This window comes from Ursus maritimus, unplaced genomic scaffold (genome assembly GCF_017311325.1).
Source record: "Ursus maritimus isolate PB19 unplaced genomic scaffold, ASM1731132v1 scaffold_8, whole genome shotgun sequence".
NCBI lineage: Eukaryota > Metazoa > Chordata > Mammalia > Carnivora > Ursidae > Ursus > Ursus maritimus.
Window position 1 is genome coordinate 49311030 of NW_024426996.1, and position 25232 is coordinate 49336261.

Consider the following 25232-nt stretch of genomic DNA (forward strand, 5'->3'; position numbering starts at 1 on the left):
GGAAAGGCCATAATGTGTTGTAGAAATGCCTCTTGGAGCCCTGGTTCATGGTGCAGAGGGTGCTGTGGGGTGGGAAGGGGTGATATAGGGAGAGTTATGAGCTGAGGGAGGGGTGGCTAAAAGGGAGGTTGGTAGTAGAGGAGCCAAATGTAGGTTTGAAATGGAATGGGGGCTTGGTCGCATGAGTCCTTAAGGTTTAATAGTTAAGTTTTTATCCTTAAGCAACCAGAAGTCATCACTGGTTTTTAAGTAGGAGAGTGACATCATCAGCATCTCTTTTTAGAAGGAGCACTCTGGCGGCAGCATGGTGGAAGGCATTGGAAATGATGGGTGTTACCAAGGTCAGTTGGCAGGATACTGAAATAGCACATGAAAAGCCAATGAGGCCAGCGGGAGTGGGGGCAGAGAGGAGGGCCTAGATTTGAGAGGCATCCCTGGGAGGGGAGCAACAGGCTTGATGATTAATATAATGAGGGCTGTTGAGGAGGAAGGAAGAAATGAAGATGACTGAGATTTCTAGTTTGAAAATCTGAGTAATTGGTGATGTCATTTCCTGAAATAGGGGTGGAAGGAAGGAATATATGTGAGGCCCACCAGAAACTTTACATGTGTTATCTTTATTCAATTAAACAAACCCATGATGAAAAGATTAAAATGCCCATTTTCCAGATAAGATCAAGGTTCACTGAGGTTAAATAATTTGTCCAGGGTTACACAGATGGTAAATAGAAGAGCTGGGATGGGAAATAGAGTCTTGCTCCAAAGCCTATATCTTTCCATGATAGTATTCTACAGTCTGACAGTAATTTTAATTTGGAAAAAATAGGACTGAAACTCATGGGAAAGGTGGAGCTAGAAACATGGTCCTCTCAGAGGAGGGCTGGTGCAGACTGAAGAAAGATTAAAGCCTCATACTATTGGGATGAAGGGCTAGAGCATCATTGTCCAATAAAATTTTCTGCAGAGATGGAAATGTTTTATACTTGCACCACCCAATACACTAGCCATGAGCCCATGTAGCTATGGAACACTTGAAATGTGGCTAATATGACCAAGGAACTGAAATTTTAACCCTAATGTTAATTTAAAATTAAAAAACCTGTATGTGGCTAGTGACTACCGAATTGGATAGTTTAGGATTAGAGGAACCAACCGGACATGGAGAGTCCATCAGAGGGCAGGCCTTGCCGGTACTCTGGAAAAGTCACTAGATATTTGATCATCTGCCTCATATCTGCAGGTAAGATTGGTCCTAAGTTTGGGGACTACAATTTATTAATTACGAATGTGTGGACAATACGGTAATTTTACCAAGTCTTATCTTTGGAAGGAGAATAAGTACAGTACTCCACTTCCTTCCTTATATGAAACAAAAATCACAATCATTTTCTCTGTATTTACATTTTTCTGTGTGGAGTGTTACTTAAGAGCTTGAGCTCCAGGAAAATGCCTGTATTCAAATCCCCTTTCTGTCACTGAATGTGTTGTCCCTTGAGTTAGTTACTTCACATTCTCAAACTTCACTTTCACTACCTGTAATACAGGGATAACAACAGCTCTTTAGTCATGGGGCAGTTGTGAAGATTAAGTTAAATAACTTATGTGAAACGCTTAGCCAGGATCTGGCCCATGCTAAGCACTCAGGTAAAGTTTCGTTATTCTGTAACTAGTACCTTGTTGTGATGAGTGTGTACTTAGCTCCTCTGTATTTTGACATGTACTTGACTCTCTGCATAAGTAAAGGTACTCTCTCAGATCTCTAAATGTCAGAGCATTATAAAAAGAAATACACATTAATCAAGATGAAAAGGTAGATAGGGTTTTGACAAGTTGTATCGCAGGCAGGAGTTTTGCAGTTACTTTTGTATTTCACTTTGATTTCCATTTTGTTAAAACTATTTTAAATCTGTACAGTAGCATATCATAGCCCTGATATTTTGTTGTGATCATTAAAATTCCCTTGGTTTAACCTCAAACAGTTCATACAACACGATCAAGCAAAAATACTAGAGGCTCTAAATTTTGATTCAAAAGATTTCTTGATGTCTTGAAGCTCTGAAGAATTTCATACCACTTAAATTGGAAATATTTAAAGCCTAGTCTCTGGTTATCTCAGAAATGTCTGGGTAGGTTGTATAGTGTTGGATAGATCAAGGACTGTTTAGAGACAAATGACTTCAGAAGTACCAACAAGTAATAGGATCCCGTTTGTTGCCGATTTTGTAGTTTGTAATCTTTAGATTGAAAAAAACCCCACAGCATTGTAATATAGTCTTGCACCCAGTATAGTGTTTGTGCAAAATACAAATATATTTTTTCATTAGGGTAGAGTGTTAAGAAATCTGTGTTTAAGTGGAGTTTTGCTGCTGTTTTGCTTAAGTAAGGAAAAGTCATTGACCTCTTTGGGCCACAGAAAGCTAAACGTCTTTCGTAAAACCTGCGTTGATCTAGGCTTTATTTTAGAATGATCTCCCAAGTATCCTTCCAACTAAAATTCCTTGAATTTGTCTTTTCTTTTCCTCTTTAGTCTTAAAGGACTAGAGAGGTAAATTTTTTACTTCTATTCTTTTTATAAACATGCTCTTGAAATGTTCTTAGAATAATATCTCATTTCCTTAGAAAACAATTCATGGGTGAGTCAGCATGAAGGACAAAACCCACTCACAATAGATATCAAAATTGCATGAGGCGGTGAAACGAGAAGTGATTTTCTTTGTAAACTAAAATGATGAGGTACAGAGGAAGCAATTATTTATAAAATGAGTGCTTGGTGGAAGGCTTTATGTAGCAGAGATAACGCGCTGTTACATATTTAGGAAGACGAAGAGGGTAGCAGGGAGTCCTGTCCACACTGCCTTAAAACTGTTACTATAAACGTTCCTTTCAGGGAGGGTGGAAGATGTGTGTCGGGCGGCGGACGAAAGGAAGGATCCCAGCAAAGCAGGTTAAAAGCCTTCCCCGCCTCCACCGGTCTTCTCTGGAAATACATAATTAAGGGAATTTCCTCCAGCAGCCACGGAACACTCAGTGGCCGTTTACACGTCACTATTAGGGCAGCCAGCAATTTTGCTTTCGCAGGCGGTGACTTGCCGACTCTTGCGGGTCCTCTGAGGGACGCCGAATGTCGTCCTCCGTTCCCGGCGAAGTCGGGCAGCGAGGTGGCTCGGAACCCGGGCGGGGGGCGCAGCGGCCAGGGGAGGGCGCAGAAGCGTTTCCTGGGTGAGCGCGGCGGCCGGGCCCGTTTCCGGAAGGCTGATTGCATCAGGTGTGGAGCTGGGCGCCTCCTCGGCCCAACCTGGCGGCCACTGCGCCTGCGCGCGTCGCCCCGCCCCACCGCCGAGGACTCCACCGCGGGTTTTCCTCCCGGTCTGGAGTAGACCGAGCCGGGAGGGGCGGGCGCCATTGGTCGCCCCGGGACCCCCGGGAGAGGGGACAGCAGGGTGGGACTCCTGGAGGGCCGCGGGGAGCTCTGGGGTTCGTGGGAATAGAGTGCCACGGAAAGAGGACCTGCCTGGAAGGGTGGAGGCTGGTCCTGCTGGCGAAGGGCGGGGTGGTCTTGGGTTGTCTAATTTCTTAGCCTCTCTGGACGTGAGGGTCGTAGACCAGAACTAGAGGGCTTTCCAGTTCACAGTCTGCATTTCCCCAGATTGGGTTAAACTGTGGCCTCCGGCTGTCCGTGGTCCGCAGACTCAATAGGGGGATTTTGGGGTGCAGGGTCTCAGCCCTAAGGGCGAGCACTTTAATGGATTTACAGGGATTTCTCAGTGGCAATATTGTTTTTCTGTTACAGTAAGGAGCAATATGATTGTTGGCCTTCAGATGGGTCTGAGGAAAATTGTTCATTGAAGAGGTTTTAGGGGTGCAAACACCGGAAACCGGTCTTCCGCAAGGCAGCTTCCTTCCACCACTCATTACTTGCAACCCTACTATGAGTCAGCATCAGGGTCCCATTATACACTTTTTTTTTATATACACATGTAGGTCTCCCTCCTAGCACTCTCCATGTTTTATATGACATTTTTGAGTGATTATTTGGTGGATGTCTGTCCACCTCGTTGAACTGTAAGCTCTATGGAGGCAGGGGTCTGGGTTTTTTTTATTCACTGGTATTCCCAGACATACTATAGACCTTAAGGATCTTCAATAAATACATGATACTTGAAGCAATAAGTACTGCCCACCATAACCACAGAGATTCCTCACTTGAAGAGTAAGGACCAGCTAGATGTGAGTTTGTTATTTGAGGAAGTAGTGCATTCTGGAAGTTTCGGGGAGCGGGTAAGTGAGGAGAAGCCATAACTTCATAGCTACTATTAATTTACTTTTAGCATAATCCTCCTGACACAGATCATAGGTAAGGCTGTGTGTATGTGCATGTATAGTATTGGTTCTCAAAGTGTGGTCCTCAGAGCAGCGGCACCAGCATTACAAAGGAGCTTGGCAGAGACACAGATGCTTGGACCCCACTGCACACCTACTCATTCAGAGACTCTGGGAGTGGGACCCAGCATTTCATTTCCGTAAAGCCTTGGGGTGATTGTAACGTAGACTCGAGTTTTGACAACCACTGCACTGAAGAACAACCCTAAGTCAGTGTCCAGGGCAGAGCACTGATTACTGTTTCCTGAGTATCCATTCTTATCAGGACTCTGCTTGTCTGCGTACAATTCGAGTTATAGGTAATATTCCTGGGGGTGAAAAGGAAATTATGCTTTTCCCCTCCTGCAGGTATGTTTCTCCCCCGAGGTGATCCTGCTGTGATTTTTACATCAAGGAATGGTGTGTGTATGTGGCATATGCCTGGGGTTCTGGATAAGAAGGCAGAAGGAGAAGTTCTCGCCTACAAGTTGCCGCTGGGTGGGTGTGGGCAGCTCTCATCTGGGTACATTTTCGCATTATAAAGGATTGCAGACATGTGGGAGAAAAGACTAGCCAGGAATGAGGTTACCCAACTGCCTTTTGGTGCAGACAGACGCCAGGCCACATGGAGGGGATACCGGGCTGCATCGATTGCGCCTCCCAGCCTTTGGCTCTCGACACCCAGGTCCCCACAGCTTCCCTGCCATCTTCCCAGGCAGTAGGGGAACCGAGGGTCCCAGCGGCCCGGCAGCCTCTGCCTGCAGGGGTCGCACTAAGAGCGCAGCCCGCCCCCTCCTCCTCGGCCCCCGCCCCCAGCCCCGCCTTTCTCGCGTTCGGCCCCCGCCTGGCCGGGCCCCTCCAGCCTCTCCTCGCGCAGCCGCCGCCAAAGCCTGGAGAAGTGGAATCTCGCCGGCGCCGCTGCCTGCGCGGGACTCGCGGAGCGGCACTGGGCATGCTCAGTCGCCGGAGCCCGTCCTGGTCTCAAGTAGGAAGCTCGTGCGCTGCACCCGCAGCTGATCCGGGCGCTCCGGGAAAGGCGAGACTGGAGCAGAGCCGCCGGGCGCCGGTGCCGGAGCGAGCGCGGCGCGCACCGCCGGTGAGCCTCGCTTTCTTCCTTGCTTTTGCCCTGGACCCCGGGGCGGCCCGGGAGTGCTGGCGAGAGACTCGGGCAGCGGCAGCGGCAGCGGCGTGCGACGAGTGGCTGCGCGCAGCCCCGGCGGCTGCTCCTCTCTTGCCGGCCCCTGGGGCTGCGCGGCCACTGCCGCCCGCCCCGCCGCAGCCACAGCTGCAGCAGCTGCCGCCGCATCTGCAGCGGGCGCCCGTTGCGGAGTCCGGTGCGTCCCGCGCTCCCGCCGCAGGGCCGGCCGGGTGGCACGGCGACTGAGGGCTCACTCCTTGACTTCCATCCCTCTTGCTTCCCGGCGCCCTCTTTCCTCCAGCAGCCCGGGTTTGGCAGGGCCGGGGCGGGAGACACAGGGTTGGAGGGGGTGCGTCCGGGTGGGGACTGCGGAGGGGAAAAGTGAGCGCGGGCGCCGGCGGGGAAGAGCGCACACCCCCTTGCCCTGGCACCGGCCTCCGCTGTGCGGTCGGGCTCTCCCTCTTGGGGCGGCAGCGCGCTCCTGCCGGGGAGTTGGAGACGGCGCTGGTTTCTTGGGGGTTCATATGCTAGGCGCTGAGAGATCACAGGGGGAAAAGTTCATTTCCCCCTCGGAGGCATAGAGCGTTTTAACTAGAAAATGGCTGTGCGAAGGGGACCGAATCGGGGAAGCTGGCCACTGGGTCCTTAAAGCTCCTCTGCTGCCCGCCGGGCGGAATGGAGGGTTGAACGATAGAAATGACATTCGTGCGATGAAAACGGTGCTGGAGGAAGGGAGGGATGCGGAGTCCCAAAGAAACAATGCGAGGTGGTCTAGAACGCGATGAAGCTCTCTAGAACTGAGGGGGCAGGGGACGAAGGGCCGAGGGAGCGTGGGACTTGAAACAAAAATAAATGGGAGAAATCAGATTTGGAGTTGTAGCCGTTTTGTAGTCAAGTTCTGCGCAGTTTAGAGCCACGACTGTCACAGACGTTTTTGGATGGATCGAGTGGTGTGAGGACCAAAATTGAGAAGAGAATAAGGGCCAGTGTCGGAAGCCCTGGCGAGGCTGGGCTCTTGGAGGGCATAGTTTTAAAACGTCCCTCAGTCACTGGCTTTCCATTTGCGCCTGATGACTTAGGTGGAATACCTAAAGGATTATCATAAAATGATGCCAGCAGTGGTGCTTCAGTTCCAAGAAATGAGGGAACTTTGCGAGGTTGGCATTGGTTTGTCATTTGTTGTAATATTTAACTGATTTAAACCAACAAACAGTGTGGCGTCCTGATCTGTTGTTCTGGATTTGGGTCTCTTAAGCCTTTGATTTTTTTTTTTTTCCCTTGTCAATGACTTATATGTTGAATCTTGTCCTGAAATGGCCATGATAATTAAGGATATCTGAATTTGTGCAGCTGGCCTTTCAGGAACGTAATCTTTAAAGGGGGATTTCTTTATGAACTTAGGTAGCAGCTTAGTTCTATTTTCCGTTTGTAGCTACAAAACAGTAATTGTTCAACAATTGTTTATTGTAACTTGCAGAATCAGAAATGCACTGATTTGAAGGGATGGCATTGATCAAATGGATGAGGAACCTCGGTGCTGGGGGAGATGCTGGGAGAACACAGGTGGCAGTAGAGTACAATGGGCTACTAGTCAGAACACCAGGGAGAAACCGATTCAAGATTTCTATTGCTGTCCTTTTGTCATCATCTTACTGTGTGACCCCCCAAAAATCACTTGGGGGGTCTTCCTAATCTAGGGATGTCCCTAGATATTTGCTCAGAGCCTTTGAGAAAGGACTCTAAAGTTGAGGTCCTTTTCTAGGGAAGGAGTTTCTTAAACTTTTATTCTCTTTTCCAAAGGATACTTTTAACTCGATAATTCAACTCCAAGGAGCCAGCACACCATTCAGCACTTTCTGAAACTTTTATAAAGTGGCAGTAGAAAAGCTCGATGAACTGAAGTGTAAAAGACTGGTTCTTTACACTTAACTGGAGTAATATGAATAAGAGACTACAAAGTTACTTAAGAAAAGAGTACTAAGTATTGCAAGAATCCACATGTGCAGTGATAAGGTTTTTTAAAACTGTTACTCTTTTTATGTCATGTTTCAACTTTTTAATGAATGTTTCTTTTCCTGACACCAGAAAAACAACAAACATTGGATTTTTTTTTTTCTGTTGCAACAGGAATTAATACTGAAAGGCTTGCCATAATATTGTACAGGGTTATGCTGATTACTATGATTTCAGGGTATCTAAATTTGTCTTTTAAGAAAAATGGAATGTTTTTTCTCTATATCTTTTTTAGTTACACTTAAAAAAATTTATTTTATTTTATTTTAAGTAGGCTTCTCACCCAGCGTGGGGCTTGACTCATGACCTTTGAGATCAGGACCTGAGCCACCCAGGCACCCCAGTTACACTTTTAAAATAGACTACCCTGCTGTTATAACCCCTTAAGTTTTTCGTGGCTGTAGGACTTTTAGGAAAGTATTGTAAGAAGGTATTACTAGATATGTGGGCGATACTTATTTTCCTTCTCCAGATTAAGGAAACTAGCATTTGTTCAATGCTTTTCTGTGTCAATCTGATGTTGAGCTTCTCGCATACATTATCCTTTGTGTCAGCATCTTTCACATGAATGTCAGCTTCCCCAGAAAACCCCTCTTGGGAGGTGAACAGTCCTTTGCACAGCAATAGAACTTTAAAGTTTTTTCCCATATGAGAATATTTTCTACGGGTTTCATTGTTATTAAATAAGCTTTCTCTTGTGAAATAGTTTTGATTTGTTATTTGGAACTAGATTTGATTGGAACAGCATGTTTTCAAGATGATTTGAATGTTTTAAAGAATCTTCTATCTGGATTTAAAAACTGTTTTCATGCTCGTTTATTTTCAACAGTGTTGTGCTACCAACAAATACGCTTAACTGTGAGGAAGATAAACCCAGATTACCCATTTTATGTTCAATGTGTTATTAATGCATATTCTTTTTTTTTTTTTTTAAGTTTTTATTTATTTATTTGACAGAGATAGAGACAGCCAGCAAAAGAGGGAACGCAGGCAGGGGGAGTGGGAGAGGAAGAAGCAGGCTTCCAGCAGAGCAGGGAGCCCGATGTGGGGCTCGATCCCATAACACCAGGATCACGCCCTGAGCCGAAGGCAGACACTTAACCGCTGTGCCACCCAGGTGCCCCTTATTAATGCATATTCTGCATGTTGATGGCATTTCTGTCAGTTGAAATGGTTTGTCAGAGTCAGAGTGACGGATTCTCCATGATCAAGGTTCTGGTGGGATTTGGTGCAAAGACCACCAACCAGTGACTCCTAAGACTTGCCTTCTGGGCCAGGATCTCCTGCTACTTTAACTTACTTTGTGATCTTGGGAAAGTCAGTTTACTTTTCTGGGCCTCAGTTTTTCCATCTGTAAAATGAGGGAGTTGCTGTAGAATGCACCCTTTGGGTGCCAGTGGGGTTCTTTTGTCCTGTTCCAGGGGTTTGTGGTGCAACCATCGGAGGAGGGGGGCTTCATTTAGAGCATTAGATGAAGCTCATTTTGTGCTTCACTGAGTCTGGCCTGTCTTGCTTTGAGGAATGTCTTTCCTTTTTTTTTTTTTTTTGGCCAAATCCTTACTTCCTTTTAGTTTTTGCTAAAGAATGATTGTCACAAAATGAACTCTGTGGCCCTGCCAAGTCTAGGTAGGAGAGAAGGTGATGATTAGATTTGGATGAAGCACATTAGCTATTTGAAACTGTTTTATAGCATCTTCTGAGGGGGGGTCTCTGCTCTTGGGCACGCAGATAAGTTGAGAAAGAGACCACCACAGAGGCCGCAGAGGAAGGTGTCACGTGTCTTGGGTGCCGGGACCACGGATGTGAAATTTTGGCAAGCTTTTCTGTGTCCCCATCTTCTCTCCTCAGCCCTCGATTAGAAATGTAGCCCTTGGTCTCTGGAATAAAATTATCATCATTTCATGTTAGCACCATCCCTGTATTGGGCAGGTGTCCAGATGTCCATGGTCAGCTCCTGGAGTAGCAGAAGTGGTGGCTGGTGGAATGCACCCACTCATCTTGGGCTGATCTTTTTTTTTTTTTTTTTTTTTTTTTTGGCAATTTATGATGATGGGGCCGAGAGCAAAGGAAAGCGATCCATTTGGGGTTTGTAGTGCACTTTGCTTTCACGATGGTCACAAAACTCAGCATCGTTAACTTTTAAGTGAGGCAGGTGAGGAGACACCGAAGTTGTTATCCACAGTTTAATGATTGATAGTAAACAGACAGTGAGTCTAGTGCTGCTGATACTAACCAGGCCACGGGGTGGCTGGGCCTCTAGTAGGAGTGGAGCAGTAACTCCAAATAAGAGAGGAGGGACACAGAGGGTAGAAGACAGTCAAGTCATTGCAAGTTGGCAAAAAGTAAGAAGCCTGCATCAGTTTAAAAGTATGAGAGGCCTTTAGTTGTAGACTCACAGGAGACATTCCCTTTCTGCATCATCTTACTTCCATAATGGTTGAATCTGGTCTTCTAAGCATTGAATAGATTCTAGGACAGGCATTACTTTTATCATCAGGAAAAAAGTCTCTGTATAATTTATTGGTACATGAAATGTACAGACTTTATGGACAAAGATGGGAAGAGAACATGGAAAAAATGAATGGTATGGAATTACGGATTAAGGTGTTTCTTTGTTTATTAATGATTTGACAATGGTTGTAGATAAGGTGAACCATTCTGTCCTTTGCCCCCTGTGGAAATCTTGCAGAATTTTGTCTGCTAGGTAATAGTTGAGGTTTTTCAAGTGTAACTCTACTGGAAAGTATGCTTTAGGAATGCTGAGAGGGGGAGGAAGAGTGGTTTTGTGTTTTTCTTTTAAAGTTGACGAAAAAGAATGCAGTTTTGTAGCTGAGCTAGGAGAAGTGTGCCCTTAGAATGATGAGGTTGGAGAGAACTTGCAGAGAGCTCCAGAGAGTGAAGGGAGATGCTGTTTTGGAGAAGGCAGGCTTGGCCTGCCAGTGGTGTTGGATGTAACCTTTCCAGAATTGCTGCCCTACACATCGGATTTTAGTTTACACACAGTTTACAAGTGCAAAGCACAGTATTGGGCCCATGGGCCATTGTCCGTTGGTGATGCGTTTGCTGTCCTTATCAAAATAATAATAATGATGTAGTGAATATTTTGTAAGTGTATCAAAATGAGATGTATCCTTTTTTCTCTGAGACTATACCCTTCCGATTCGGGGGTAAGATGTCTTTTATGAATTGATGGGAATATTTTTATTTGGCAGCTTAATGGTCCATGAAATTGATAAGTCTGGGAAGCCAGGCCTGACATGTTGAGAGCCATGCCCTTGGGATAGAGTGAGTCATGGAGGCTAGGCCAAACTGGAGCTTATTGGTGGGCTGATGGGGCCTCTGGGCCTTCCAGGAATGTAGGGTCACTGTATAGACCCAGGGTCTGAGGAGCTTAGAAGAAGCTAATTTTGAAAGCGCTCTGGGAACCAGCGATATTTTTGAATTATAGCCCAAGAATGTCAGTGGAAGTGCCAAAATGAAAGATGAGGGTCTGAGAGAGCCAAGGGGACAACTGATTGAAATGTGAATTTCAGTAGGCAAGGCCTCAAAATGACAGATCTTGGTGTTGGTTTCTTTGCACGCAGGCCTCTTTCTACCAAGGCAGCACGCTTTAGCAATTTGGGGTTGGTGATTCTAGGAGATGCTGATGGAATCAAGGCCATAGAACCACAAGTGGTGTAACAGCCAGTGTGGTTGGACGGCTGCAGTATCATGTCTTCCAGAGCAAGCCTTGATGAATTGCTGGCAGACGCTTAAGAGTAATTTGCTTGTGGGGCGCCTGGGTAGCGCAGTCGTTAAAGCGTCTGCCTTCGGCTCAGGGTGTGATCCTGGCGTTCCGGGATCGAGTCCCACGTCAGGCTCCTCCGCTGGGAGCCTGCTTCTTCCTCTCCCACTCCCCCTGCTGTGTTCCCTCTCTTGCTGGCTGTCTCTCTGTCACATAATAAATAAAATCTTTAAAAAAAAAAGAGTAATTTGCTTGTGGAATTGCAAACCCTAATTATTTCTGTGTTTTAAATAGTAGGTTAAGAAAGTAATATATTTTCAGATAATATTTTAAAAATCTATACTATGGACTCTGGGAAACAAACTGAGGGTTTCAGAGGAGAGGTGGGTGGGAGGATGGGGGGATGGGTTAGCCCCGTGATGGGTATTAAGGAGGGCACATATTGCATGGAGCACTGGGTGTTATACGCAAACAATGAATCATGGAACACTACATCAAAAACTAATGATGTACTGTATGGTGACTAACATATCATAATAAAAAAATTTAAAAAAATGAAAATCTATGTTTAATGAGATCTGTATCTTGTGGATCATCATGATAATATATTATTAACCTAATTGCGGAGCTCTTACTTTGTGCTAAGAGCTTTTTTATCCCTGTTACCCTATTTAATTATTACAAAACGCTGTGGTGCTGTTCCCATTTTAGAGATAAGGAAACTGAGGTCCTTTACCCTAAAGCCTTTACAGTAAACCGTGATGCTTACCCTGTAACTGTAGTCAATATGGAGGCGTCCGTGGGCTGCTGAGGGACTGACAGGTTGAAGAAATAACATTTAGTAATTAAGGGCCAACTGTGTGCCTTGTATTATACAGGAAACATTTCAGTTAGTCCTTTGGGGTCCCTCCTCCTATCTCCTCTCTTATGAGTGAGGAACCTTCCTAAATTCACCATTTGGGAAAAAGGTGAAAATTTCACCTTTCATCCATTTTCAGAATGGACGTTAACATAAATCCACATATTTGATGGTGGAATTACTTCTTTTGTACTATGGCTTCAATGTGCATTTCTTTCATGGGAGCACAAATTGAGTAGCAGAAAATCCAAATATCATTTCTAAATATGTCGGAAACTAGGCCTTGCTGTGTAACCTCTCTGGACAGATTGCAATCTAGAATGTTTCTGTTGTAAATAAAATACCCCAGAATCTGATTAGTTGTCATGCGCCAATCACGAGGCAATGCTAGGATGACAGAGGCTTCCGATGACTGCAAAAAGGTGAAGTGAGGGTGTCCAGGCTTCTCCGGCTGCCTGTGGCTGACTGGAGGCTTCTGGCTGCCAGAGTGGTGGGTGTGGGAGGAGAACCTCAGCACCCCAACTGATGGCGGATCTCTTGGGGAGCATCCGGCATGCTCCCGGGTGCTGGCTCTGTTCTTGCCTTGTGATCTGCATTTGATTTCCCAAGTGGACTTTTGTCCTGGGCAGGAGAGTCAGTGGCTCTGCTGAGTTGCTGGGTGTACTATTTGTCAGGGAGATGATGAGTTAGGTTTCTTGAGCTGATTTTTTCCTAAGTGAACCAACACGAAATTTCTGAACCTAACCGAGGCATGGTCTGGACTCACAGGGGTATAGATGCTTTTTATTTATTTGAGAGAGAGGGAGAGAGAGAGCATGAGCACAAGCTGGGGGGAGGCAGAGGGAGAAGCAGACTTCCCACTGAGCCAGGGAGCCTGCCTCAGGCCTGGATCCCAGGACCCTGAGATCATGACCTGAGCCGAAGGCAGATGCATAACTGACCGAGCCCCCCAGGCGCCCCAGGAATATAGATACTTTGAGAAGCAGTGGTTCGACCTTAGATTCTTCTAATGTCTGACCAGAATCTCTTCTCCTCTCCAGTACCCAAGCTTTATTTATTTATACACTTTTCAGATCGCAAGTGAGACAGATGTTGTTTTGGTGACAAGAAGAAACCTTATCTTCGTTTGTTCGTGCCTTTGTTCAGCAGATGTTTATTGAGCACATACTTTGTGCCGGGCACTGTGCGAAGTTCAGGAAGACAGAGAGGAATGTACCAGAGCGCTGAAGATAAGGTGCTGCAGTGCAGGCATGTGTGTGAGGTCTGAGCGAGTGGAGGGAAGGGATGCTGTCCTCACCCCGTGGGAGTCGAGAGGTCTCGCGGGATAGGAGTCATGGCAAGGGACTCCTGGAAAACCCCCACTACAGAAAACCCTTCAGCTGACTCCTTTTCCATTTTTCCTTCCTTCCATAGAACTGTTACAGCCTGTTTCTTCTATCCAACACCTGGGATTTACTATGCCTTCCAAAGGGGACCTAGAGATTTGGCCTTTCAAATCTCTATAGCTGTGGTTCTCAAAGAGGGAGGGGGCAGTTTTTCTCTCCAGGGAATACTGTCACTATCTGGAGACATTTCTGACATGACTGGAAGGAGTACCACTGGCTTCTAGTGGGTAGAGGCCAAGGCTGCTTGTAAATATCCTGTAGTAAATGCATGTACAACATAGTCCTGTGGGGAAGGAGTAGGATTTGGTGGTTAAGAGCCAGACTCTTAGGGTTCCAATATTGCTCTGCAATTTAGTAGCCACATGACTGGGGAAAACAGAACTACAGAATTATAGGCGGGGAACCGAATTGACAGTGCCTTAGTTCCCTCATCCGTAAGTAGGAATACCGTATATGATATGGTTGTTAAGAGGATTTCATGTGTTACTATATGAATATCATAATGAATAATACTTGGCATAAAGTAAGATCTTAACAGTTGTTATTACTTTTTATTTTAAGCAAAAACTTTAACTTTTGAGTCCAAAGAGCTTGAGTTTACACAGTCCAGGGTAGCCAAGTTTGTGGCCTACTGTCTCTCAGTAGGCTTTGGTGTAAGAATTGGCCACTGTTTTTGTTTCTCTAGTTCCTTTTTGTCCATGGGTTTTATTTTCCACTCTTTCTACTTCTTGATTCTAGGACTCTCGATAGCTTTGTCTTTCATCCTTTTTTCCCAGGGACCCAAATTTTATGCCCTTAATGAACCTTTCCCTGGAGGGCTGAGAAATATATTTATGATTTTCCTTAGCTCTGTCTATTTTGGGAATGGTGAGAAAACAGGAAGCAGGTCAGGGGAGAGCTGCCTTACTTCCTGATTGTCACAGCTCCCTTCTCTGTGACATTCCAGGCAAGACTGAGAGGCAGGTGGTAGTGCCTGCTTAGTAACTAACCCTTCCCTCTACGCCCACCAGCTCCACCCCCAAGTTAGGGGCCTCCTACTTCCAAAATACCCTGTAATTGGGTCACAACATCTGCCTGCTTGGAATCATTTCTAAAAATCAAAGCAAAGACACAGGTTGTGTCAGTGGGATTTAAAATGTCTTGGTCCTCTCCTTCAAGGTTTTGGAGTTGTTCCGACAACAAAAAAGAGAGACAACTTGTTATCTTCGTTAGGTGGCAGTGTCTTTGTGGCCTAGAACTGTGGCCTAGGCCTTCACTTGCAAAAGTGCTCAATCCATGGTCCTTGCCGACTTTCCACAGGAAGATGGAGGAAGATGGGCTTGTGGCCCCCACTTAGCAGATCAAATGTACTGTCAAATTTTCGCAACATAATTGACTCGTAGAGGTTTTCATTCTGTGTTTTGAATGGTGTCAACAGACTAGAGAAAAATGGAGATGTTCCATCCGTCCTAAGCTTTCTGATTTGTTCCCCATGACACGGTCGTCTCATCCCCGAATGAGAGCAGTGGCCTCTCAGTGGCCTCCTGGCCTGGCCAGCTCCATTCATTCAGTTTGGCTTCCGAAGCGCTGGGCGCTGTTCCAAATGCTGCCTGTGGAAACGGACCAGGGTGGAAACTGACTGGGATGGCCCCGGTCTCTGCCTGCCTGAAGCTGTCTGTCTGTAGGGAAAGACCGGCAGTTGAGCTGTGTGCTACCAGGAGGGGAGGTAGGAAGTACTCAGCGCTTCCTGTGCCGGCGTCTGCCCTGGTTGGGTGTGGGGGTGTGTCAGGCAAGACTGGCCGGGGAAGGGATGCTCAGTGTATCCCACAGTGTGCCTGGCGCCTGCCTCCGTCTGTGCCTCGGGTAAGTGAGCTCCCGCCTGGAGCCCTGCTGTTCCTGGTGGCCTGCCTCCCTGCCTTCGCACCCTGTCACCTCTCATCCAGTTACCTTCTCTGTGGCCTCTCTGTTTATTCTCTGTGCTGCCTCCAAGGTGATCTTCTGAAATCCTCTGCAGGTCCAGGCGTGCCCATCCCAGCCCTCTGGGGGCTCCTCACTGCCCTCAAGATGAAGTGCCAGCTTCTTGGCATCACCCCTGGGACCCTTCATGATCTTCGTTGCTCTCCATCTCTTGCTCTGAGCTAGCTTGAGCCACACCGTTCTGACAACACGCCCAGCTTTCTCTGGCCTTCGCGCTTTTATCCTCTGTTCCCATTGCCTGCAGCCATCCTTACTGTCTAGGTATTCTTTACTCGCCTGCTTTTGTTCCTCCTTCAGGACAGAGCTTCCTCATCAGCCACCTCAGTGTGTGTCCGAATGACCTGAGGGCTTGCTAAAGCATACATTGCTGGCCTTTCCCCCCCGAATTTCTGATTCGTAGGCCTGTGGCATGGCCCGATCAAAGTTTGTACGTCTAACAATGCCCCGGGTGACGTTGATGCTGCTGGTCTGGGGACCACACTTGGAAGACCACTGGGTACCTGGTTCCCCAGAACAGGGTGACCAGCTCTTCTTGCTTCCACAGTAAGCGCCCTGCGCCCCTCTTCCATCCCACCCTTGCTGTCACACCGCATTGCACCTGCTCACTTCCCGGCCTTCCCGTCCATAAGCCCCTTGAATGACAACACTGTTACTTCTTCATCTTTGTGTTCCCAGGGCTTAGAAATCCTGGATGCTCACTAAACATTTGTCAAAGAGCGAATATATGAATGAAAAATAATTATCATTGGAGGCTTTTTTTCAAAAAGATTTTATTTATTTGAGAGAGAGAGAGAGAAAGTGCATGAGCAGGAGGGAGGGGCCCAGGGAGAGGGAGAAGCAGGCTCCCCACCGAGCAGGGAGCCTGATGCAGCTGAATCCCAGGACCTGGAAATCATGACCCAAGCCCAAGGCAGACGCTTCACTGAGGGAGCCACCCAGGCGCCCCCATTGGAGGCTTTAATGAATAAGCACCAGAACGTTTTTAGCAGCTAGTTTTTCTGATAGTTTATCTCCAGTTGTGATGGTATAGGCTTATAACATGGTGTTAGTGAGAGCAGCATGAGTTTGGTTAACATAAGAGCCAGTTAACTATGTGGTTTTTTGTCCAAATTCTAGAAAGGTCAGGGAAGAGCTCATATTAAACTCATTATTATTTCTGGAATGACTCAAAAATACATAGGTTTTTAAATAGTCGCTTGGTATGAAAATATGTGCCCAAAATAAATGCAGATGTCATTTAATTTAACAACCATAGCATAACTATGGCCTTTTTATTTGGAATAATAAATCTTATCGAACTGATATTAAATGTAACCAGATGTTTGAGTAGTCGTTTCTCTAAGCCAGAGGGAGGGATCGCTGGACTACTTCCATGTACTTAGTCTGTAAGTGTGTATTGAGTACCTACTGTATGCCGGTAGGCCCTAGGATATGCCAATGAGTAAAACACTTCAGCTTTCTGGGTGGGAGGTGCCACGAAGAAGTCAAAGATGGGTGTGTCACGCAAAGCACCCAGTGGGCTCCTTCAAATCAAGTGAGTAGGTGACTCTTAAGCTGTGTCCCAAGTGACAGAAGTGACGGCCATGTCAAGGTCATGACATGGAGAGGAGCAATGTAAGGCCATGAGACAGGTGCAGAGGACCTGACTTTTAGACATCTCTTTGAGGCGCCCTTAATGGCCCTCTAGTTTTGAAGACCGGATTGACGTCGCCATAGTATTGTGCCTGCTTCTCCAGATCTGGGCTCTAACCTTGCTTCCACAGCATCCACAGCAGTCCTTCCCAAAGGGGGTTCAGTGAAACCCAAATGACTGGAAATATGTTGGGAATAAAGGCTTTTGCTGTTAAGTTCAGAAAACTGCATGTATTTTCTCTTTCCATTCACATATCCAGGAAGTCCTGCTGAAAAGAAGCTTCACTGAATGCAGCGTTTGCCCAGGGGGCCTAGTTGGCACAGTCTCCTCTGAGAGGGTGTTACCTGTTGCACACCTTGGATGACCAGCTCTAAAGTGCTGCTCTGTGCACACCTAAAAAGAATGTTCCACGTGATGCAGACTTGTCTCTCCTCTTCAGGCGCACTTACCCTTAGGGGACTTGGATTGTTGAGGAGAAAGCAGAGGCGGGATTTCTCGTATTGGTTTTCCAAATGCCTTGTGCCTCGTTGATTGGTCCCATTGATTTGGGCCCAGAGATAAATGGCATTGAGAGCCTGAGAGATCATTGCTCATTTGCTGCATTCTGGGAGGAGTGGCTAGACTGTCATGTGGGATGCAAGCTGTTTCTGCACACGCTTTAAGCCTCAGTTACTCTAACAGAAAATGGTTTGTGGTTGAATTGTTCATATTCTGACTTTGTTCTATCTTCTTTTGGATATGTGAACATTGCATTAGGTGTCAGCTGACCCTAAGTAAAGTAGGGGGAGAGGAGTGACCAGCTTGCAGTTCCTAAGGGTGAGCCTTACATAGGAATGATAAACGTGGGTCAGACACTATATACTGAGTTTTTGCTGATGTTGTGGAATCTTAATCTCAACCTAAAAAATACTGGCATTTAGATTTCCTTTCAGTTGACGTGTGTTTAGTTTTGGCCCTTTCTGAAGTCAGAGCAGGTGGACAGGGTCTGTCTTTTTGAAATTTTATTCTCTGTTAACCTTTAAGGTTCTAGTTTGACACAGCAAGCTGGGAAACGTTCAAGGTGGAGCAAGCTCCCTGAAACGTTTCATTTAAGGGAGAGCCCAGGATGAGTCTTTCTGTAAAATAATTCAGAGTAAGAGAGCATTTGGGTCAGTTACCAGGGTTGGGAGGAGGCCCCATCCTGTGCTACTGATTTTTTTTGTGCTTGGGGCAATTTCTTGAAAGATGCATCAGGGCCTGACTGAGAATAGGGTTAAAGAAGCTGGATCTAGGAATTTGGAATGATTAGTCCTTTTGGGTCCTCCGTGTTGGGGTTCTCTGTTTTCATGGGTTCTGCTCTCCCTAAATGAAACAGGAAATTCAGTATGAATGGTGGATATGTTGGATACTATTACTGTGGACGGGCTCTCTGTGTCTTCAATTATGTAGTATCCCAAAAACCCCGCATTCAAATTAAATGTATTCCAGTGATTTGAGCAGAAAATGTGTGAGGAGTGGAGGAACAAAGGTAACACTCCCTGCTCTTATTCATGAGACCTAGCAATTGGGTCAGTGTCATTTTCTAAAAATGTCTTTTTTCTAGGACTTCAGGTTATTTCTACTAAAATAAATAAAGGAAGTCTTGCATCCCGTCGACTTAGGTATAATTGTCTCCCGAGCAAAGTCACCTCCTGCTGACTTGAGTTTTATTTCATCTGAAATCATTTTCCTTTACTGTTACTAGATCCTGCTGTTTTATATATTATATATATATTTTACAAGCCACAAGTAGAAACAAGAAACAAAAATAAGACATGGGGTTTTATTAAATTTTATATTTCCCCCCCTTAGTTCTGAGAACATGTGAATTGCAAGAAAGATCAATATAAAAAAAAAACTGGGGAGAATGTTGATTTGTGGCATTATTATTTTTATTTCCTGGGAAGAAAACAGGATTTTCATTAGATGCTGTTGTGCTGTTATCCATTGAGAGAGATAACAGTGGGATGGAGGGCCACGTTCGGAGTTTATATACATTTTTGCTTAACATTTAAATGGTTTTTCTATGAACATTTGTGAAGCCATTGCCCTCTTTCTGTGGTACCAGTATTACACAGGATGGTTCTGTTTGCCAAGGACAATTTCCTTCTATCAGAGTGAAACTTCAGGCAATTTTAACTTATTTTTACCGTGGGAGAGCTCAGTAGATACAGGTGTTCATGAAAGCACATTTATTTTCTTTGGCGTTGACCTTGGAAGTTAATTTTTGAAAAGCTTGAAGGTGTATCGTTTTGATTGATGGCTAAGTTAAAGGATACTCAAGATGATGTAATTATGTAGATTTCATTTGCATAAGGCAAACGATGATGAGGGAATGAGTAGAAAGGGAAATGGAGTGCCTCTTTGGTGAGATTGTGGATGATTTTGTTGGCTTTCTCATTCTTCTTCCTCCCTGACCATTGTTAGTGTTTTTATATCCTTCTAGCAAGTAGTAAAAAGGAAAAAAAAATTCTCACACGTTCATTTTTATGTCCCCTAGAGGTTGTGCGTTTCAGCGTGTTTCTTCAAGGAGACTAACTGGGAACAAAAAAGAACCGGCATTTTGCTTAGTGAAATAAGCCAATCACAAAGGGACACGTATTGTGTGAGCATAGTGTTGGTACCCAGAATAGTGGAATTCACAGGGACAGAAAGTCTCTATGGCGGGGGGAGGGGGAGGGGGAAGGGGGTTTAGTGTTTCATGGATCCAGAGTATGATTTGGGGAAGATGGAAAAGTTCTGAACATGAGTGGTGGTGATGGCTGTATGCTGGCGTGAGTGTACTCAATGCTTTCGATCTGTGTACCTAAACATGGTTAAAACGGTGAATTTTATGTGTATTTTACCACAATAAAAGAAAAAAAAGCTTAACCTAAAAAAAAAAAAAAAGAGAGAGAGAGAACTGCTCCTGTGTCCTCGCCATGTCCTCGCATCAGACTGAAGCTGCTCCGCATGCGCTCTAGCCTTGGCGCGGCCTGCCTCAGGGCGGAAGCTCTGATGGTGGCGAGGGGCGCAGACCCCAAGAGCTTGGGGGGGGTTGGGTATAGCTGGCGCTCAACCTGAACTTGGCACTAAGCTCTTGCCTTTCCAGAAGCTTTCATTTATGAGAGATGAACACGGATCCCAGACAAGTTTGAATTGTGACTTGGGTATGCTCTATGTAGGGCCTATCTTCGGCCATACTGGTTACTGACTTCTATTTTGGAAATGAGACAATTTGGTAAAAATGAATCTTCATTTGAATGTCCTCCAAAACTGTGGCACTTTTCCCATTTGTTTTGTTGAGTGTTTCCTCAAAGCCAAGTGACTATGTAGCCTAACTTTTCTTTTGTCTCATCCCGTGTTGTTCTAAAGAGAGTGAGTGTAGGCTTTAGGCCTGGACAAGGTCAGGTTTCAGTCTGGGCCCTGCCTGGGAAGGAGGGTGTTGGTGGGTGCTCTGCCTGAGCCACGGTTTCTCCATCTGTAAGATATCTAGAATGATACCTGCCTGGTTGGGAGGATTTACCATGAACACACGTGAAAATGCGTGCCGCTGTCTTGATTACCTGTTGTCGAAACAGTCAGTAGGTTGACCAGACATTCTAGATCAACCCCACATTTGTTGTGGTGCTATAGAAGATGGTCCTTGATCAAACTGACAGACTTTTCAGAATTAAAATATTTTATTTTATTTTTTAAAAAATCTTATTTACTAGAGAGAGAGAACACGCTCGCATGCGAGCAGGGGGAGAGGCAGAGGGAGAGGGACAAGCAGACTCCCTGCTGAGTGGGGCTCTATCCCAAGACCCTGAGATCATGACCTGAACCAAAGTCAGACCCTTAACCAACTGAGCCACCCAGGCGCCCCTAATATATTTTAAAGGATAGTTATTTTAGAAAAGGCAAATGGAAACATGTTTATAGTTGGTAGCAGGTTTTTAATGCTTTATATTCAACTACATGTCCTTGGTTTTTATTGGTACCTCATCCCTTGCTTTGTATTATCTTCAGAGAGTGTGAATGATAGTCCCTCAGTGTGCTCGATACCTCTTAGTATGGTTTGATAGTCTTGGAAGACCTGTGGATTGGGCTTTGATCCTCGGTCTGTCCCTATAAGTACAGTGACCCTGAACAAGTTACCTCTTTTTCCTCACCTGTAGGAGAATCCTATAGAAATTATAAGGGTTGATGTTTATTGAGCACATACGGGAGACAGTGGTCACGGTGGAAGATGTGTTATGTGGACGGCATCCTTTGGTCCCACACCTCTATGAGGAAGCTGCTATAATTATCCTCAAATGTAGGTGGGGCAGCTGAGGCTCATCCACGTCCAAGGGCACACAGCTAGAGCAGGTGACAGGACTGAGTGTAGATTATGAGGACAGAACTTGGCTTTGGGGAAGTATGTGTGAATGCTGCATGCATGTGTGTACACGCGTGCACGCACACACACACACACACACACACACACACTGTGTATCCTTAAATTAATATTTCCTGAAGATACAAGAGCTACTTGGTTAAATATCTGGAAACCCCTAGGAGGGTAGAGAGTATCTAAGGACCAACTGGTGTGAGAAAGCTCATGTCAGAAGCTCAAACTTTATTTGGTTGTGATTATAGCTGCTTTGCATTTTTTTTTCCCTAATTGCCTTTTTAAACAAAGAAGATTTCTATGTTCTCTGTAGGGTTAATATATACTTTTAAAAGATGTAATTGGGGTTTTACTGTTTTTCTTAGGAAAAAAATCAGTTATTTCTCTAATCATTAAGCATCCTGTCCTGAGAATCATTACAGAGGATAAGCTCCAGCTACCAGGGGTGAGCAACTGGCGGTCTTGAAATGTTCTGTAAATATATTAGTCTGAAAATTGCATTTTAATGTGGTATACTAGTAAAATAGCATTTTACTTGCTAAATTATTCCATGTTAATAATGATCTTTTTCTAAGGAAGACTGGTTTGTTTGTTTGTTTGTTTTTCTTTAATGGGTCGTTCATATCTTCCAAAATAAGTAAACTGTCCTTTGGGATAACCTGTTAATTCTTCCACTTCTATTTGAGTCTGGAAAATTGATGCAATACAAGAAAGCAGATAGAATTTCAGATCAAGACTCTGATTTTAGGAAATATCATTTTCTGTATGGTGTGCTTAGACTAGCTTTGGCCCACAGTACATCCCTGACTTAAATGCTGTATTTTAATATTTATGATGAGTTATGGCAGCTTATGTGGTCCTTATCATAATCTAGGTGATGCTAGCAAAATGTGTTCATTAGTTAACAATGATGCCTTCCAACAAAACCATTTCAAAGAATAATTCCTGAGTAGTGGGTTGGTTGACAATTATGCATGCCAGAGATTTTTTTCCCCAAAGTTATTTAAAGAGCCAAATTCTGAATTAACCTGTTCTGGAAGTTTCTGCTTGCTTCCCTAGCATACAGAGAAAATCAGGCCTCCAGTGTGTGGTGGACATATTTCTCATGATTAATAGACGAACAAGATACAATTGATATAGAGTGAATGTACAAGTTTGACACCAGACTCTGAGGGAGGAGAGAGGCTATCAACGGGAGAAACTGGAAACACCCATTTACTTGAAGAATTGTGTACTTTGTTTACATTTTCCTTGAAGGTTTGTTTTGATTAATCAAAATTTGAAGGTTGCATGTAATCTTAAACTGTTAATTATAGACCCCAGGGAATCATTAGCTTTCATAACAAGTGGGGACTTCTATTAAAAGTTTAAAAAAGAAAATAAATATCAAATAGGTCACTGTTATAGAATATTGTTTAATTATTGTTCATTGGTCAAAACTCAAAGGTATTGTCTTAAATGGATAAATTATGGTGTATAATAAATCACGAGAGTGGAAGGGAAGTGGATTATAAGTACTTGAAGTTTTTCTCGCATGTTAACTGGCTTCCACTCTAGGGAAATATTTGCTTTTTCATGATAGAATTTCTCATATACTCTAAGTGTGTTTACATTTTGGTTGTGTCCCGTTTACTTTGTATGGAAAGAAACCCCTGAATCTCAAACCTCTAACTGCTCGTTGTTCAGAGGAGTGATTTGAGAACTAGCAAATCTTGCATCAACGAAGAGGGTAACTGGTTAGAGAAACTGAGTCATTTCCCTGCATCTTTGGAATCAGTCCTATACAGGCTATCTGTTATGGGTTGAATTGTGTCATTCTCCTTCCCGCCGCTCTCTTTGCCCCCACCCCAAAGGTATATTGAAGTCCTAACCCGGTACCTGTGAGTTTGACCTTACATGGAAAAGTGACTTCGAAAATGTCATCATGTTAAGATGAGGTGGTACTGGAGTAGGGTGGGCCCTTAATCCATTATGATTGGTGACCTTATAAGAAGAGGGAAATTTGGACACAGACCAAAGGGAGAATGCCCTGTGATGACAGAGGTACACAGAAGGAAGGAAGGGGCCATGTGAAGGTGGGGGCAGACTGGAGTTATGTTGCTACAAACCATGGAATGCCCGGGGCCTCCAGCAGCTGGAAGAGGCAGGGAAGGACCCTGTCCTGGCGACTTTGGAGGGAGCCGGGGCCCGCCAACACCACGATAGCAGAATTTTAGCCTCTAGAACTGTTGAGACAATAAATTCCTGTTGTTTTCAGCCTCCCAGTTTGTGGTTGTTACAACAGCCACAGGGAGCTACAGGATGAATCAGGCCTCCAGAGTTTGAATCCTGGCTTCACATTCTAATGCTGTGATTGATCGTAGGCAAGGTATTGAACTCACGGTGCTTTGGTTTACTCACCTATGAAATAGGGCTAAAAAGAATACCTTCCTCAGATAGTTGTTTAGAAGATAAAATATGTATGATACTTCGAATAATGCTATTATATGTAAAGAATACAGTCATTTCAAAGCTATAAATGATTTTTGACCATTTAGCAAATATCCACTGAGTTTCCTTTTTAACAGCAGGCCCTATGCTAGACGGGTGAGTGTCTGGGGTGAACCAAGCAGATGGGATCTCTGCCCTCACACATTCTTCAGGTGATCACTCCTTCTATTAACATGAAGAAAAAGGAAAGTGGATTCCATGTGGCATCTTTACGGGCAAGAACTGGGTGGAACCTTTCCTCTGGACCTCAGAGTCTAGTGTACTGGGCAGGCAGTGAGCGTGGAGCCAAACTGCCTGGAGTCAAATTCGGGTGCTTGCTAGCTCTCGCTTTGGGCCGTAATAGAATTTTTATTTTTATTTATTTTATTATTATTACTATTTTTAAAGATTTTATTTATTTATTTGACAGAGATAGAGACAGCCAGCGAGAGAGGGAACACAAGCAGGGGGAGTGGGAGAGGAAGAAGCAGGCTCATAGCGGAGGAGCCTGATGTGGGGCTCGATCCCATAACGCCAGGATCACTCCCTGAGCCGAAGGCAGACGCTTAACCACTGCGCCACCCAGGCGCCCCTGTAATAGAATTTTTAACCATCTCTGCTTCCACATCTGCAAAATGGGGACATAATGGAATCCTCCCTAATGGGGTTATGGTGAGGATTAAATGAGTTAAAATGCATAAAATACCTAGAATAGTAGGCACCTAATGTTATTATATTATGAAATGATCCCTGAGAGATCTTAAATTTGTAAATGAATTTTTGTGATAATTATTAGGTGGGGAGAATTCAAGTATGGATCAGATATAGCTCTTTTCCACATAGACTCATGGTCAAGTTGGGGGGGGATTTGTTTATTTACATGGTAGTGAAATAGCATATGAACAAAAAATGGTGGTAGAAAGTAGAAGGAGCATGATTAATTCTCCTTGGAGTACCAGCGAAGGTTTCCCAAAGATGAGTTTTGGAGGTTGAGTAGGAGTTTGTCAGGCTGCAAAGGAAAGAAAGAACATCAGGGGAAATGAAAGTAGCATATCCAAAGGCATGGAGTCTTAACACCATGACAGGTACAGGAGACACCCGGGGGTCACTGACAGTGGTATAAGAGTGTAGATGGGTCCGGAGGAAGGATTCAAATTCTGCCACTTACTGCTGTGTAACCTTAAACTACTTTCTTGACCTCTCTGTGCTTCTATATTTTCATCTTTTAGTGATAACAGGCTCTGGGGGGGTTAAATGAATATATTAATTTGAAGTGCTTGGATCAGTGCTTGGCCAAAGCAAGCACTCAAAAAGTATTGGCTCT

At 44.8% G+C, this 25232-nt stretch overlaps 1 protein-coding gene across 1 annotated transcript in view; it reads left to right on the forward strand.

The window, feature by feature from the left end:
• The first annotated feature begins 5240 nt into the window (after positions 1-5240).
• APBB2 (amyloid beta precursor protein binding family B member 2) overlaps positions 5241-25232 on the forward strand; it is a 359825-nt gene continuing 339833 nt past the window's right edge. Inside the window, exon 1 of the mRNA XM_040625039.1 lies at positions 5241-5455. The gene's annotated coding sequence lies outside the window, so the exon portion shown is untranslated. The remainder of the gene's footprint in view (positions 5456-25232) is intronic.